Here is a 12,890-nt window from a genome sequence, read left to right on the forward strand (position 1 = left end):
CTTAGTCATCGGCGAAAAACTACAAAACGCTGTCCGACTAGAAAAAAAAAACATTCCCTGTCTTTAACGATCGTCAAGGGATCTTCCTCACTAAATTTTTATCCAAGTGGGAGACAGTTAATGCTGCGGAGTGCGATACAGAGTGAAAGGGGAGGGTTAGCGAAGGAATGGACTAGTCGCATAACAAAAGTACGTCCCCACGCAGCCAACGCCGCGAACAAACTTGTTGGTTCATTCGGGTAGTTGCGATATCATCAAGCACCTCTCTCACAGCCCTCATCTGGTAGCTTCAGATTTTCATTTTCGCCTCTCTGAAATTGGTTATGTATGGAAAAACGTTTTCTACACGCGGTGAGGTCCAGAGGTCAAACAACAGGGGAAAGGGACGGAGGTGGCCTTTTTTGACGAAAGCTCGCAAAGGGCATCGAGAACGAAGGGGACATCTTCGAAAAAATGGTGTTTCATGTAGGTGTGTAAATTTGTAAATTTTTGATTGCGCTTTAGTTTTTTAAACAATTGACTTATCATAATTTCTAGGTGTGTGTGTGTGTGTGTGAGAGAGAGAGAGAGAGAGAGAGAGAGAGAGAGAGAGAGAGAGAGAGAGAGAGAGAAAACGAACTTCAATCGTTTATAACAGCTTCAAATACAAGGATTCCAACTAGTTTAACAACTTCCCAACTTCATAAATTTTTCATCGTTTTAATTACACACTATATTAATCTTACTAAGGTTGATTTTAGTCGTAGTTTCACAAGTTCTGTATTCAGTTTTTCTTGCAGTTGTTATAATTACTCTTCTCTTGAAGCGGACAGTAAAAGATCATTAGATAGTGAAGGTAGTTCAGGCGTGTTCCATGAATCGCATGCCATCGTAGTTTGTAAAGTTTAGATGCCTAGAAACGTCCTGTGGGCTGCTAAGGTTGTTTTCTGTATACGGAATATGTGAGACCCCTTTCAGTTCTGAGTTTCTTATTATTGTGATAAAATTCCTCTTTCACATGAAGTTCCTTGTGTATTTATATTTCTGTTTTGCGTTACTTGTTTGCATCAGTCCGTTACTCTTGCAGATGTCGCTGGGTGAATGTGCGCCCTGAAGCTGAGTTACGGACTCTTGCCGGGTTCAATCACCGACGGGAGACGTCGTTAGCACTTCTCTCAAACCAAGAGCCACGGACATTACTGTCGCTGGAACAACAGCAGCGCATCAGACCAAGGTCAGTAGAGATGCACCTACTATTACCATAATACGTCTACCTATATTCCGGAAGACAATGTACTTTGTGTGGCTGAGGGAACTGTCCACTATTATTAGTTGCTCCGCTCCAATTTCATTCGCATTCTAAGCTATGGAAATATGTTTAGTGCACATCCGTACGTGCCACAAACTCTCTCGTATCTTATTCTAACATGATGCAAGATGTAAGATACTGAATTTTTTCTGTTATTCTACCAACAGGATATCGTGAGGACAGCGTCATTCCTTCCAACGACTCCGGAATAAGCTGCGTGAGCACGTCTCTTACACTTTCGTGTGAGCTAAACCGACATCTTAAGATCCTACAGGTATCACCTGAAATCGTCTGATGCCTTCTGTCCGACCGCCTAAATGAGGGCACTAAAAGCTGAAGCATTACTCTGCAATCTGTTGTACCAAAGTCTTCTTTTCTTTAAAGGGACAACATATTTCGCAAGAAACCTTATAATAAATTTCCACTAGCCACCCCTAAAATTTATTTCACTGTTTTATGTGGTATCATCACTACATAATTCTCTTCTGACCAACCGCAGAAGTATAGCACTAACACAAGCAAATAGATTTCTTGGGAATGAGCACTTAAAGTAATAAGTGCCCCTTAACTATCGCTTTGTGGTGCTTTTACACCATTTTCCTCCAGCTGTGAAATGTTAGCTTCCGATCCTGTTGCGTGAATGCAATACTTTCGGTGGAATCAGATTGCCATATTGGTGCCTCTCATCTCCAGTATTCCCAGTATACTATTCCGCTGCTAAACCTGAAATGACAAAACGCTATCGGAAGTTATATTTTCCGGATATTTTCTGATAAGTGCTGTACACTGTCAGAATTTTTTGTAATCGAGCAGCTGAGTCACACTGTTGGTTTCAGGTGAAATCCAAATTCAGTCTTTCCGTCGTCTTAAAGACAGAGGTGTCGTTATGGCCACGTCAAGGGTCCAACAGAAGCAAAGAATTGATACGCAGCTTTTAGGCTTTAGGGGATAACAGGAGATCTCCGCTGAATGTTTACTTGAAGTAAGCTTCGTGATTTTGCGACTTCCTTTTCCGTATAATTTCCTGAATCTATTTAACCATGTCGAAGAAGCCTGGAAGTCAGTAATGTTCATCGCACTTGAAATTCAGAGTGCCCACTCTCGTAGATCTCCGTCGGAAACAGAGAATTGACTCTCGTGAATCTTTCTAATTCTTTCGAAACGTTTTTCTTTCACATTTTTGCGAGTTTCATTTTGGCGCATATTTCGTACTTCATGTAAACCTTTTTTCCGTTTTTGCAATGGTCAGATTGTACGAAATGGAACCGTCTTTGCATACAGCTTAAGTTTAATCGTTTTGATATTTTTTCGTCCAATAAAAAAATCCAGTTTTTTTACTCACTGTGTCTGTTTTTTGGGCTTGGTAGGTACTTCGTTTTTGTTCTGGTGTATAATTAGCACAACAGTCACAGTTCGAAACACGATTTACGGAAATATCAGTTATTTCCTGTTGCTTGTAAAGTTACTACAGTTTCCAACGAAATGTCCACATCATGGGAAGGAGTTCCCAAGAAATTAAATAATAAGTAACACATATGTAGATATTGCGATTTCATATCGCGTTCTTCATATTTCACCTTCGGTAGGCTGAAAACTTGAGTTGAATTCGACATTACAGTGAAACTCTGAAACCTGCACAAAAACGGATGCTTTTTACAGCCATATATGAAGAAATCAAGATTGTTTTATCTCAATTGTTAACGCTTGGCAATCCCACAAAGTCAACTGCTAAATGTTATGCATATTAATGAATTGCAAATTCGAGCGAACAGTAACTGATAAAATGTGCCATTCAAACTGTCAGTGGAAACTGAAATTCGCTTTACAAATTATGACCGTGTTGTGCCGTGTTCTCTGTTTACCGATGTGCCCTCAGCGAAGGATATGTGCCTGCCATGTGCGCAGGCGCCATCTGCCATAGCTACGGCACGCATGTACATTTCTCAAGCTGCCTGGCGACCTACAGATTTCGTAGATTCCAACATACTTTTTTAAAAAATTATTGCTATATGTGTTCGGAGCTAAAATTTTTGGCGTTGTTTCTTTCACTTTATTCTTTCCCTGTAAACAATTTCAGGGTAGGTTTCGACATATCGAATTGGACAGTTCCGTTGTACGAAGCAATATGGAATGGGGTTGGTTATAAAAGCGTTACTTTGGCAGGTGAACGGATGATTTGGGCTGTTTGGAGGGGTTCTGGGAAAAGGTAGCATCTCTAAAGGAAATCGCATACAAGACACTGGTGCCACTATTTCTTGAATACTGTTTCTGTGTTTGGAGTAGGCGTGGCAGCAGACGTTAAGTGAATTCCGAAACACCTTGTTATGGTCTAAGTAGGTCCGTATAGCATATATGAAAGTGAGAGAAAGATGCCTGTGGAAAGAAAATAGGAATATATGCAAGAAAAATACTGTTATTCTCTGGAAGCCTTATCATAAAAATGTAGAAACCTTTCAATCCAGGAAGACATGGTACCAGTTCTCCTGTCACCATCGCATAGGTATCATGAGAAAAAGGAAAGGTGGATTAGTGTTCAAATAGAAGCAAATAGGCAGTCACTTTTCAACCGGCCGGTAAGCGAATAGATTGGATCAAAAGATTGATTGCGAAATGGCTTGAGGAGAACTTAACGTAGAACTAATTCTGTCATAATTTTCCGTTGGCTGGCTGAAGTTGTCAGCAAGCGTACTGTAGTATTAAATGACGCAAAACTGTACCCTATTACCGACCGTGCCGGCACGGCAATGTTAAGAAGCTTACGATTTCTCACAAAAAAATCATTTTATCAGATATTGCAGTGATAAAAAGTCTTCGTATTATGAAGCGAGTAGTGGAGGAAGTTTTCTAACAGTTTTGTCACACAAAGGATTACTGGTAATGCCATTTTAATAACGACGTCGGTGGGTTTCCCAGCAAATCAAACAGCCTAAGTGTTTTTTTTTCTCATTTTTCCGTCGCATATCTAGCGGAGACGAGTCAGCCAGCCGCCTTCGGAAAACATCGTTTCTCATTCATTAAGCTGGAAAATACCCACTGGAGTCTTCCCCTTCCTTTGAAAGTTCTGATTACATTGTGGATATTCTCTTGGGCGCTCGTAGTGGGCGCATTTTCCTTGTGAGAGCGGGGTTCCCAACCACTGCAGAAGTTACATTCTACGCAAGCTGTTTGCTTGATTCTGAACGATAAAGTCTCTTGCAGTCCTATTCCTTTAAGACTTGCTTCTCGTGAGAAGTGAATTCTGACAGCATAAAATAAACAACTACATCGCTGTAATCGTCAGGGCTTCTGAGTACGAAACTACAGTGCTTCTAAGGGTTAAGTTTGGATCGAATTGTCAGCGCAATCAGTTTTAGCATAAAGTTCACGAAAGTTATTTTCCTTTCATTCCCTCACACGCACGTTTAAATTAATACAGGGTGATTCTAAGGTCACTATACATTTTGTACTTAAACAAATATTATTAACCAATATGTAATCGCCCTGCCACTTACTTTACAATAGGATATAATTTCAGTACATTTCAATTTGACGACCTTGCATGTCTAGGCACCCCATCCCGCCACCAGCGCTCCACTGTAGACCGAAAAACCTGCCCAAGCATATCCAGTGTAATCTCAGCAAAAAAAAGGTTCAAATGGCTCTGAGCACTATGGGAATAACTTCTGAGGTCATTAGTCCCCTAGAACATAGAACTACTTAAACCTAATTAACCTAAGGACATCACACACATCCATGTCCGAGGCAGGATTCAAACCTGCGACCGTAGCGGTCGCGCGGTTCCAGACTGTAGCGCCTACAACCGCTCGGCCACCTCGGCCGGCGCTATCTCAGCAGCTGCGGCTCGAATCCGCTGTGTTAAGTGTTCAGTGCTGTGGATCTTCACCTAGTATACCTTAGATTTGATAAACCTCCATGCAAAAAAGTCTAAGGGTGTCAAGTCAGGAGCCGGCCGGAGTGGCCGAGCGGTTCTAGGCGCTACAGTCTGGAGCTGCGCGACCGCTACGGTCGTAAGTTCGAATCCTGCCTTGGGCATGGATGTGTGTGATGTCCTTAAGTTAGTTAGGTTTAAGTAGTTCTAAGGTCTAGGGGACTGATGACCTCAGAAATTAAGTCCCATAGTGCTCAGAGCCATTTTGTAAAGTCAGGAGAGCGGGATGCCCACATCCGTGGAGAGGCACGACCAATCCATCTGCCGGGAAGTGTTTGATTCAGATAATCACTGACAACGAGGGCAAATCCTGTTGAAAAACAACAGTATTCATAATCCCATCAGATATCAACTGGCGCTCCAAAAACTTTTCCAACATATCTAGGTATGTGGTTCCAGTAACGGTTTGTTCTGCGAAGAAGAAGGGCCCGTACAGTGTTGACGTCGTTATCTCTAACCACGCTCCTGCAGCACACTTGGTTATTTGTCTGCCCAGATCCTGCAATTGTGTCTGTTAACATGTCCACAGGTGTGAATTGTAGTTTCATCGCTGAACAAGACATTTTGCATCAAAGTATCATTTTCCACAGCATGTAGCAGGTCACGACACAGCTTGTCTGGCTGCGTAGTCCTCCGCTTCAAGCTTATGTACAAACTGGATATGGTACGCACGTTTGTGCAGCTTGTAACGAAGAACTCTCCATACAGTGGTTTGAGGAATACGAAGCACCCTACTAAGTCTCCTGGTAGATGCGGAAGGGCTTCGTGTGATCGCATCCTGCAGACTTTGCACGGTGTCTGGCGTTATGGCCGGCCTTCCTGGACGTTTTTCATCTGCAACACTACAAGTACGCTGAAATTTCAATACCAGGGTCTTGACAGCAAGCCTGGTGGGGCCTGTTTTCCGGAATCAACGGGTAAAGTCTGTCCGTACCTGTTCATACGTCATTCCATGAAGACGAGCAAAAACAACAGCGATTCGTTCTTCTTTGTTTAGCATTCTGTCGCAGTACCTGCAAGAAACAAATATTCCGTTACTATATCACTGAAATGTATAGTGACTTTAGAATCACCCTGTAATGTTCACGAAATAGGCGGCTATGCTGGTGGCGTAATAGCCCAATCAGTAGTGACCAAGAAAGGTCGAATATCGGGAGTATTTCGTGCTGTCAGATATTTTTGTGCGGTGATACGAGTTGAGTGCCACGAACAACGTACTAGAAATCCTGACTGGTGGGGGTTGAGTATGGGGGTGGAGGTGCGTTTGAAGGCCAATTTATAGGTTTTTCTTTAATAACTCGAAAACTGTGACCTTCAGCAAAACGTATCCCAGTACAAAATTTAACTCTATCAAATTTCCTACAAAAAGGCGCTGTTCATTTTATCTGTAGGACTAATAGTTTGCGTGTAGTAAGCGAGAGACTATGAAAAATCTCACGCGTGTTTTGTGACACAACAGGGTGGGTTGCATAAAACGGCAACGGCAGGGGCAGCTGAATTAGTCTGCATATTAAAATGTCTGTACAGGGTGAAACGGAATTTAATTACAGAATTTCGGGAATCATTTAAGAGTATTTTCTGAGTTTTGGTTTTAAACATTCTCGTGGTCTTAAGTTACAGAGTGATGATATAATTATTATTGATTCGATTTGTTGCCCCCCCCCCCTCCCCCTCTTGTCCATTTACCTTTGTCTCCGTGAAACCATCTTTATGACCGGGAAAAACCTCACCAACAGAAAACAGAGTAGTACAGCATACCTCAGGCGAAACAAATACATTGCGGCTTGATATTGAACACACTGTGCTAGAAGGAAGTACCTAACAGTTTAAGAACTTTTTCCATACAGCTATAGCTCAAAATGTCGACCACTATGGTGGTTGGAGTGCATATGACGACGCACCATCGAGAGTAATACACGCTCAAAAATTTGGGAGTGCAGCATACTGTTTCTGCAGTTGCAACAACCCTAGCAACAATGTGCGTGAGAGAATCGCTGTGGCGCTCTTCCATTGCAGGAGTAGAACCACACAGCTGTGGTTCTACCAGCACCGCCAGAGGAAAAAAAATCGAGCAGCACACACTGCAAGCTTAAAGGCGAAAAATAAAGTGGGCATTTCTGTTGTCAGCGCAAGTACTTAGGGATGTAACTAGTTTTACACACACACACACACACACACACACACACACACACACACACACACACACACACACACACACACACACGATATACTGTAAACACTCGAATTGTAAGACCGACAAAAAACGACGCAAGAAGAAGGAATTATGGGACTGGGATGGAAATCTGTAGGTGTGATACACATGTACGAGGGTGAGTCAAATGAAAACCTTAAATTTGTAATAACAAATCGAAATTTCGCGCCGTTGTCCTGTAAGTTGGTAAGCGTGCTACAAACAGCGTGCAGAATGGCCTGTAGGTGGGAGCATAGTGCAGATGCACACATACCGTCGCAGTATCAGTATAAAGATGGCCGCCCCACTTGCGACTTGCACCAGGGAAGTACAGCGTTCTGTTGTTCGGCTTTTGTGTAGTGACGAATGAAGGTTCAGTACGGTGATGCATGTTTGCCACAACAGCAAGTCTACGAATGGAGTAGAAAGTGCGCAAATGGTGTGACTTCGGTGGAAGATGCACCTCGTCCAGGTCAGACGCAACTAGATGTGACTCGACAGAACATTGCAGCAGTTGAAGCCATAGTGAAGGGAAACCGCCAAGTGACACTGAATGACATTGCAGCATGTTTACGGATTAGTCATGAGCCAGCACACCACATTGTGCATGATGTGCTCCAGTTTCACAAAGTGTCTGCAGGATGGGTGCCATGGCAGCTGACTCCTGAAATGAGAGAACGACGTGTTGATGCTTGTGAAGAACTTCTTCGGTGCTATGAACAAGAAGGTGATGGCTTCCTTGCAAGAATCGTTACTGGGGACGAAACCTGGGTTCACTTCCAACAACCGGAAACGTAGAGAACGAGAAAGGAATGGCGCCATTCCTCATCACCAAAACCAAAGAAGTTTCGAACAGAACCATCAGTAGGGAAGGTTATGCTGACTCTCTTTTGCGACAAAAATGGCGTCATTTTGGAGCATTACATGCCTAGAGGGACCACTGTCACCAGTGCATTATACACAGATCTCCTAAAAAATCATCGGCGGCCTGCAATAAAATCAAAGCGACGTGTATTCCTGTCATCAGGTGTCCTTTTGCAATATGGCAATGCAAGGTCCCACACTGCCCGACAACAGTTGCAACAATCACAGACCTGTATTTTGAGTGTCTTCCTCATCCACCATACTCACCAGACCTTGCCCCAAGTGATTTCCATATGTTTGGACCACTGAAAGACGCAATGGGAGGAAACAAGTTCCGTTCTGATGAAGAGGTACGCCGCGCGGTGCATGAGTGGTTGCGCGGACTACCAAAAAAAATTTTGTTTTCTAAAGGAATTTATGCACTTTAAGCGCTGGAGGACTTTCATTGAGCGTGTTGGAGATTATTTTGAAAAGTGATATAGCTTTGTATCACAATAAATAATATTTTTGAAAAAATATTTAAGGTTTTCATTTGACTCATCCTCGTGTAAACAGATAATGGCAGTTTCAGAAAATTTTGATTTATTAAAGGGAAACAGCTTTACAGATCGATCATGTCGATGATGTGTTGCTGCGCGTCTGTCAGTTACTCGGCTTTGCGCTGATTGATAGTGTTGCTGGTTGCGGTTCTGAGGGACTCTCAGTTGGGGAGAGATGCGCCAGCAGGTGTGGCCGAGCGGTTCTAGGCGCTACAGTCTGGAACCGCGCGACCGCTACGGTCGCAGGTTCGAATCCTGCCTCGGGCATGGGTGTGTGTGATGTCCTTAGGTTAGTAAGGTTTAAGTAGTTGTAAGTTGTAGGGGACTGATGACCTCCGATGTTAAGTCCCATAGTGCTCAGAGCCATTTGAACCAGAAGATGCCCGCTAAGTATTTAGTCGAACTTCGAGGACATTAAGATAAGAGACGGAGATATTAATGTAAGCGACATCCGTATGTTTGGGAATAGGATCGGCAAGTGATAGGTTGTTTGGCGTGTTGCATAATCGTGACACCTCGTGGTACAGACGGGAGGATGCTAAAAAATCACTAGTACTTAAATTCAGACGGACGAGTCTGCATGATTCAGATGTAACCGCGGGCTCATATGCGCCGACCGTCAGGGACCGAGTAACACTCTCACAGTCACACAATTCAGACTAGCAAACAAACATCTGTTAACGGAGATGAACTGGTACCAGCGTCCAGAATACAATGTCAGTTCTTCCACGCCTTTGAGACCTGTAACACGAGCCCGTGCAGTCTGCAGGTGCCTGAAGCCGGAGGATCCTTTGTTTACATCATCCACTGATCTACAACTCGTTTGCGCTCTAGATGCAGATGTTTTGCGGCCACTGATACATTTGTGATGGTTGCCTTTACAGAGCGACCAGAAGGTCTTGCCTTTCGTCATGCAATTCTTAAAAAGTATGGGCAGTCTAGAGGGAAAGAAAGCAGTTGTTACATAGCTTCAGTATCTTAACACGCTCCTGTGCTTCTAGCATGTTTGGGAATCTTGAGCCCAATGACTACATTGTGCACAGAATACGTAATACGGTTCTGGCGTCCGCTTGTTATTGCGTTAAGGAAGAGTTTCTTTACACTGTTTAATTAGTTCAAATGGCTCGAAGCACTATGGGACTTAACATCTGAGGTCACCAGTCCCCTAGACTTAGAATTACTTAAACCTAAGTAACCTAAGGACAACACACACATCCATGCCCGAGGCAGGATTCGAACCTTCGACCGTAGCAGCAGCAGCAGCGCGGTTCCGGATTGAAACGCCTAGAACAGCTCGGCCACAGCGGCCGGCTGTATAATTAGAGCGGAAGCCGTGGGTAGCGGGTTTTAATTTGGTTGCACTCCTTAGCGGATCTTTTAAGTAATGCATGCTCCGTCTACTTCTTGCGCTAGAAACCCTATTAACCTGAAAGGTCTCCTTTGGAGACGTTATGTACTTCTACGCCCATTATCGAGCGGCGGCAGATTTCTTTCGGAAGGCGCGCTATGTTTCCTGAACTAAGACTCTTCCACACGCATTGACGTCTTCCCCCAATGATTTTCATGCCTGCTTACTTCCGTTATATTCTATGAATGGTAAATTGAGGCTTTCCGGGATACGAGATGAACAGGCGCAATCACTTTCAAATACTCTAGGTGTGCCCGAATGATTCTATTACTATCTCTGTACTGTTAACGTAGGATTTTCATTGTACCCTCGTAAGTGGAAGCAGTTACAGAGATACCTTCGACGAGCGTCTTAGTTTTATCTCCGAGATACCCGCGAAGGAAGACAGTGGAAGAAGATGGGGTGCTATCCACTTAGCTATCAAATTGTTCGCAGAACCTGGACTCTCACTCCACGTCTCCTGAGAAGGGCTCTGGTTTAATGGACGGTAATTTGATTGAGTAGTAATTGCTTTGGCAGGAAGGATCACATCGTCCGTGTTTAAAGTTAACGTGGATTCAGTGTGTGTCCTTCAGGTACCGTCGCTTTGCCAGTAAAATTCTCGCAGGCAATTGTACCATTATTGTATTCCTCCTTTGCAAACAGTGGTGTGTTTGGTCGTCCAGGAGCAGAACAACTGACTGCGTGTCCTCAATCGAATCTTGTAACGTCTAAGGTTGGAGAGCCGTGATGAATCGAGTAATATCGATCTCTGATAAGTTCGCTTTCTGTTCAGAGGGTGTAGTTTTCCTGCCGACATGTTTACAAAACTGTCATAGCTTAATGATCTTCTCTCAAGAAAGTTAGTAATTGTGTACCGACCAAAATTAGGGTAGCAGCAAATGAACGAAAGGTGAGATCCGCTGGTGACAACAGCAGCGGGCAAATCAACCAGAGATCAGTACAATCGCGATCTGTGCCGAAGTTCACACATAGATATTCAGTAAATGCCCCAGAGCAATATTAATAGCAATAACGGGAGGGCTTGTACTTTCACTCGAAAAGTATAGAGTATACAACAGGTGTGACAAATTCCCTTTCCCGGAGCGGGAGTCCTAGAGCGTAATGTTGCTCATCGTACCTTAATATGATTGCGTGGATGCTCCGCCTTCTTAGCGAAGACGGAAATGATGCTCACAGAAATTCTTGCGCTCCCCGGCTGCGGCAATCCTTGCACTGTTTTCGCCAATGTAACACCAAGTAAATAAAGTAAGACGCACCGCGTGATTCCACATAAACAAGAACATTTATTAATTCCAAGGAGAATATCAAGATATTGCATTAAATAATCCAATGTGATTCTACTCACGAAGACGTCAGGCAACATGCTCTTCGTTCGCTGCCACGCCACTTGAAGCGCTGCGGTTTATCAGTCTACCATCTCGGTTTCTTCTTGGCTAATTTTTATCTTCCAGGTTCATTCTAGTTTCATAGTTAACAAGTTCGTTTCATCTCCTTTGTATTCCGTCTTTGAAATGCATTGTAAATATGTAACTCGTATTCTGATTGCGTTCTTCTCGTATTCGTAATATTGGGTGGGTTAAATGATTCCAAATTTGTTCTTGTTTCGTATAAAACAGAAGCTACTTTCGTTACATGGAGTTCTGTGTACTTACGTATATCTGTTATTGCTCACGAACCTTCAGTGTGCACTGCTCGATTTCAATGCATTGTAAGCGTATTGTTCGTATTCTACTGTATTTTTACTTGCAGCCGTTTCCGATGCCTTCTGACTTCAATGGAAATGGCACTTCAGCACATTTGGCATGCTTTTACCGGCGTGATCTGTGGTTTACGAGCAGCCGCTCGACCATGAAATCAAAGTTTTCTCGCCTCCCACCTAACTGTCATCGTACTTGCAGTGGATCCTGATGCAGTTTGGAATTCCTGTGTGATGGTCTGGATAGATGTATGCCTATTACACATTACGACCCTCTCAAAGTGTCGGCGGTCTCCGTCAGTCAACAGACGAGGTCGGCGTGTATGCTTTTGTGCTGTACGTGCCCTTCACGTTTCCACTTCACTATCACATCGGAAACAGTTGACCTAGGGATGTATAGAATTCTGGAAATCTCGCGTACGGACGTTTGACACAAGCGACACCCAATGATCTGACCGTGTTCGAAGTCCGTGAGTTCCGCGGAGCGCTCCATTCTTCTCTTTCACGGTGACTAAAGACTACTGAGGTCGCTGATATGGAGTACCTGACAGCAGGTGACAGCACAATGCGCCTAATATGAAAACCGTATGTTTTTGGAGTACCCCTACAGCAATTCCCGAGATTAGCCTTCACATACAGACTGAAAAACATAGCGGGCTTAAATTTAGTAATACGGATATACTGTTTTGACATAAATTGGACGTTAGGCCGTGTATTAGGATAAAATATTCTGGTAAGAGTGATTATTATGTGACAGAAAGGGGTCAGATAACTACCGTTGCCTTACTCCTAGCTCACCGACGATCCGAATGATAACTCTAATTCGTCTTGATGGTATCTAGAATTTGTTGTCACGGTCTCTGTTAACACCCAACCTCATACTGCGTCACTTTACGAATGAATTTTACTGTGACCGAAGGTAATGAAATGTCGGCCATTAAACGCTTACCAGGCTTAACCAAACATCGTCTGG

General features: G+C 43.5%; 1 protein-coding gene across 3 annotated transcripts in view; it reads left to right on the top strand.

Moving 5' to 3' along the window:
- Positions 1-12,890, top strand: part of LOC126272280 (uncharacterized) — a 719,890-nt gene that overhangs the window by 309,163 nt on the left and 397,837 nt on the right. For all 3 annotated transcript variants that reach the window (XM_049975035.1, XM_049975034.1, XM_049975038.1), the window contains one exon: positions 1,067-1,213. The gene's annotated coding sequence lies outside the window, so the exon portion shown is untranslated. The remainder of the gene's footprint in view (positions 1-1,066; positions 1,214-12,890) is intronic.

Source organism: Schistocerca gregaria, chromosome 5 (genome assembly GCF_023897955.1).
Source record: "Schistocerca gregaria isolate iqSchGreg1 chromosome 5, iqSchGreg1.2, whole genome shotgun sequence".
Classification (NCBI taxonomy): domain Eukaryota; kingdom Metazoa; phylum Arthropoda; class Insecta; order Orthoptera; family Acrididae; genus Schistocerca; species Schistocerca gregaria.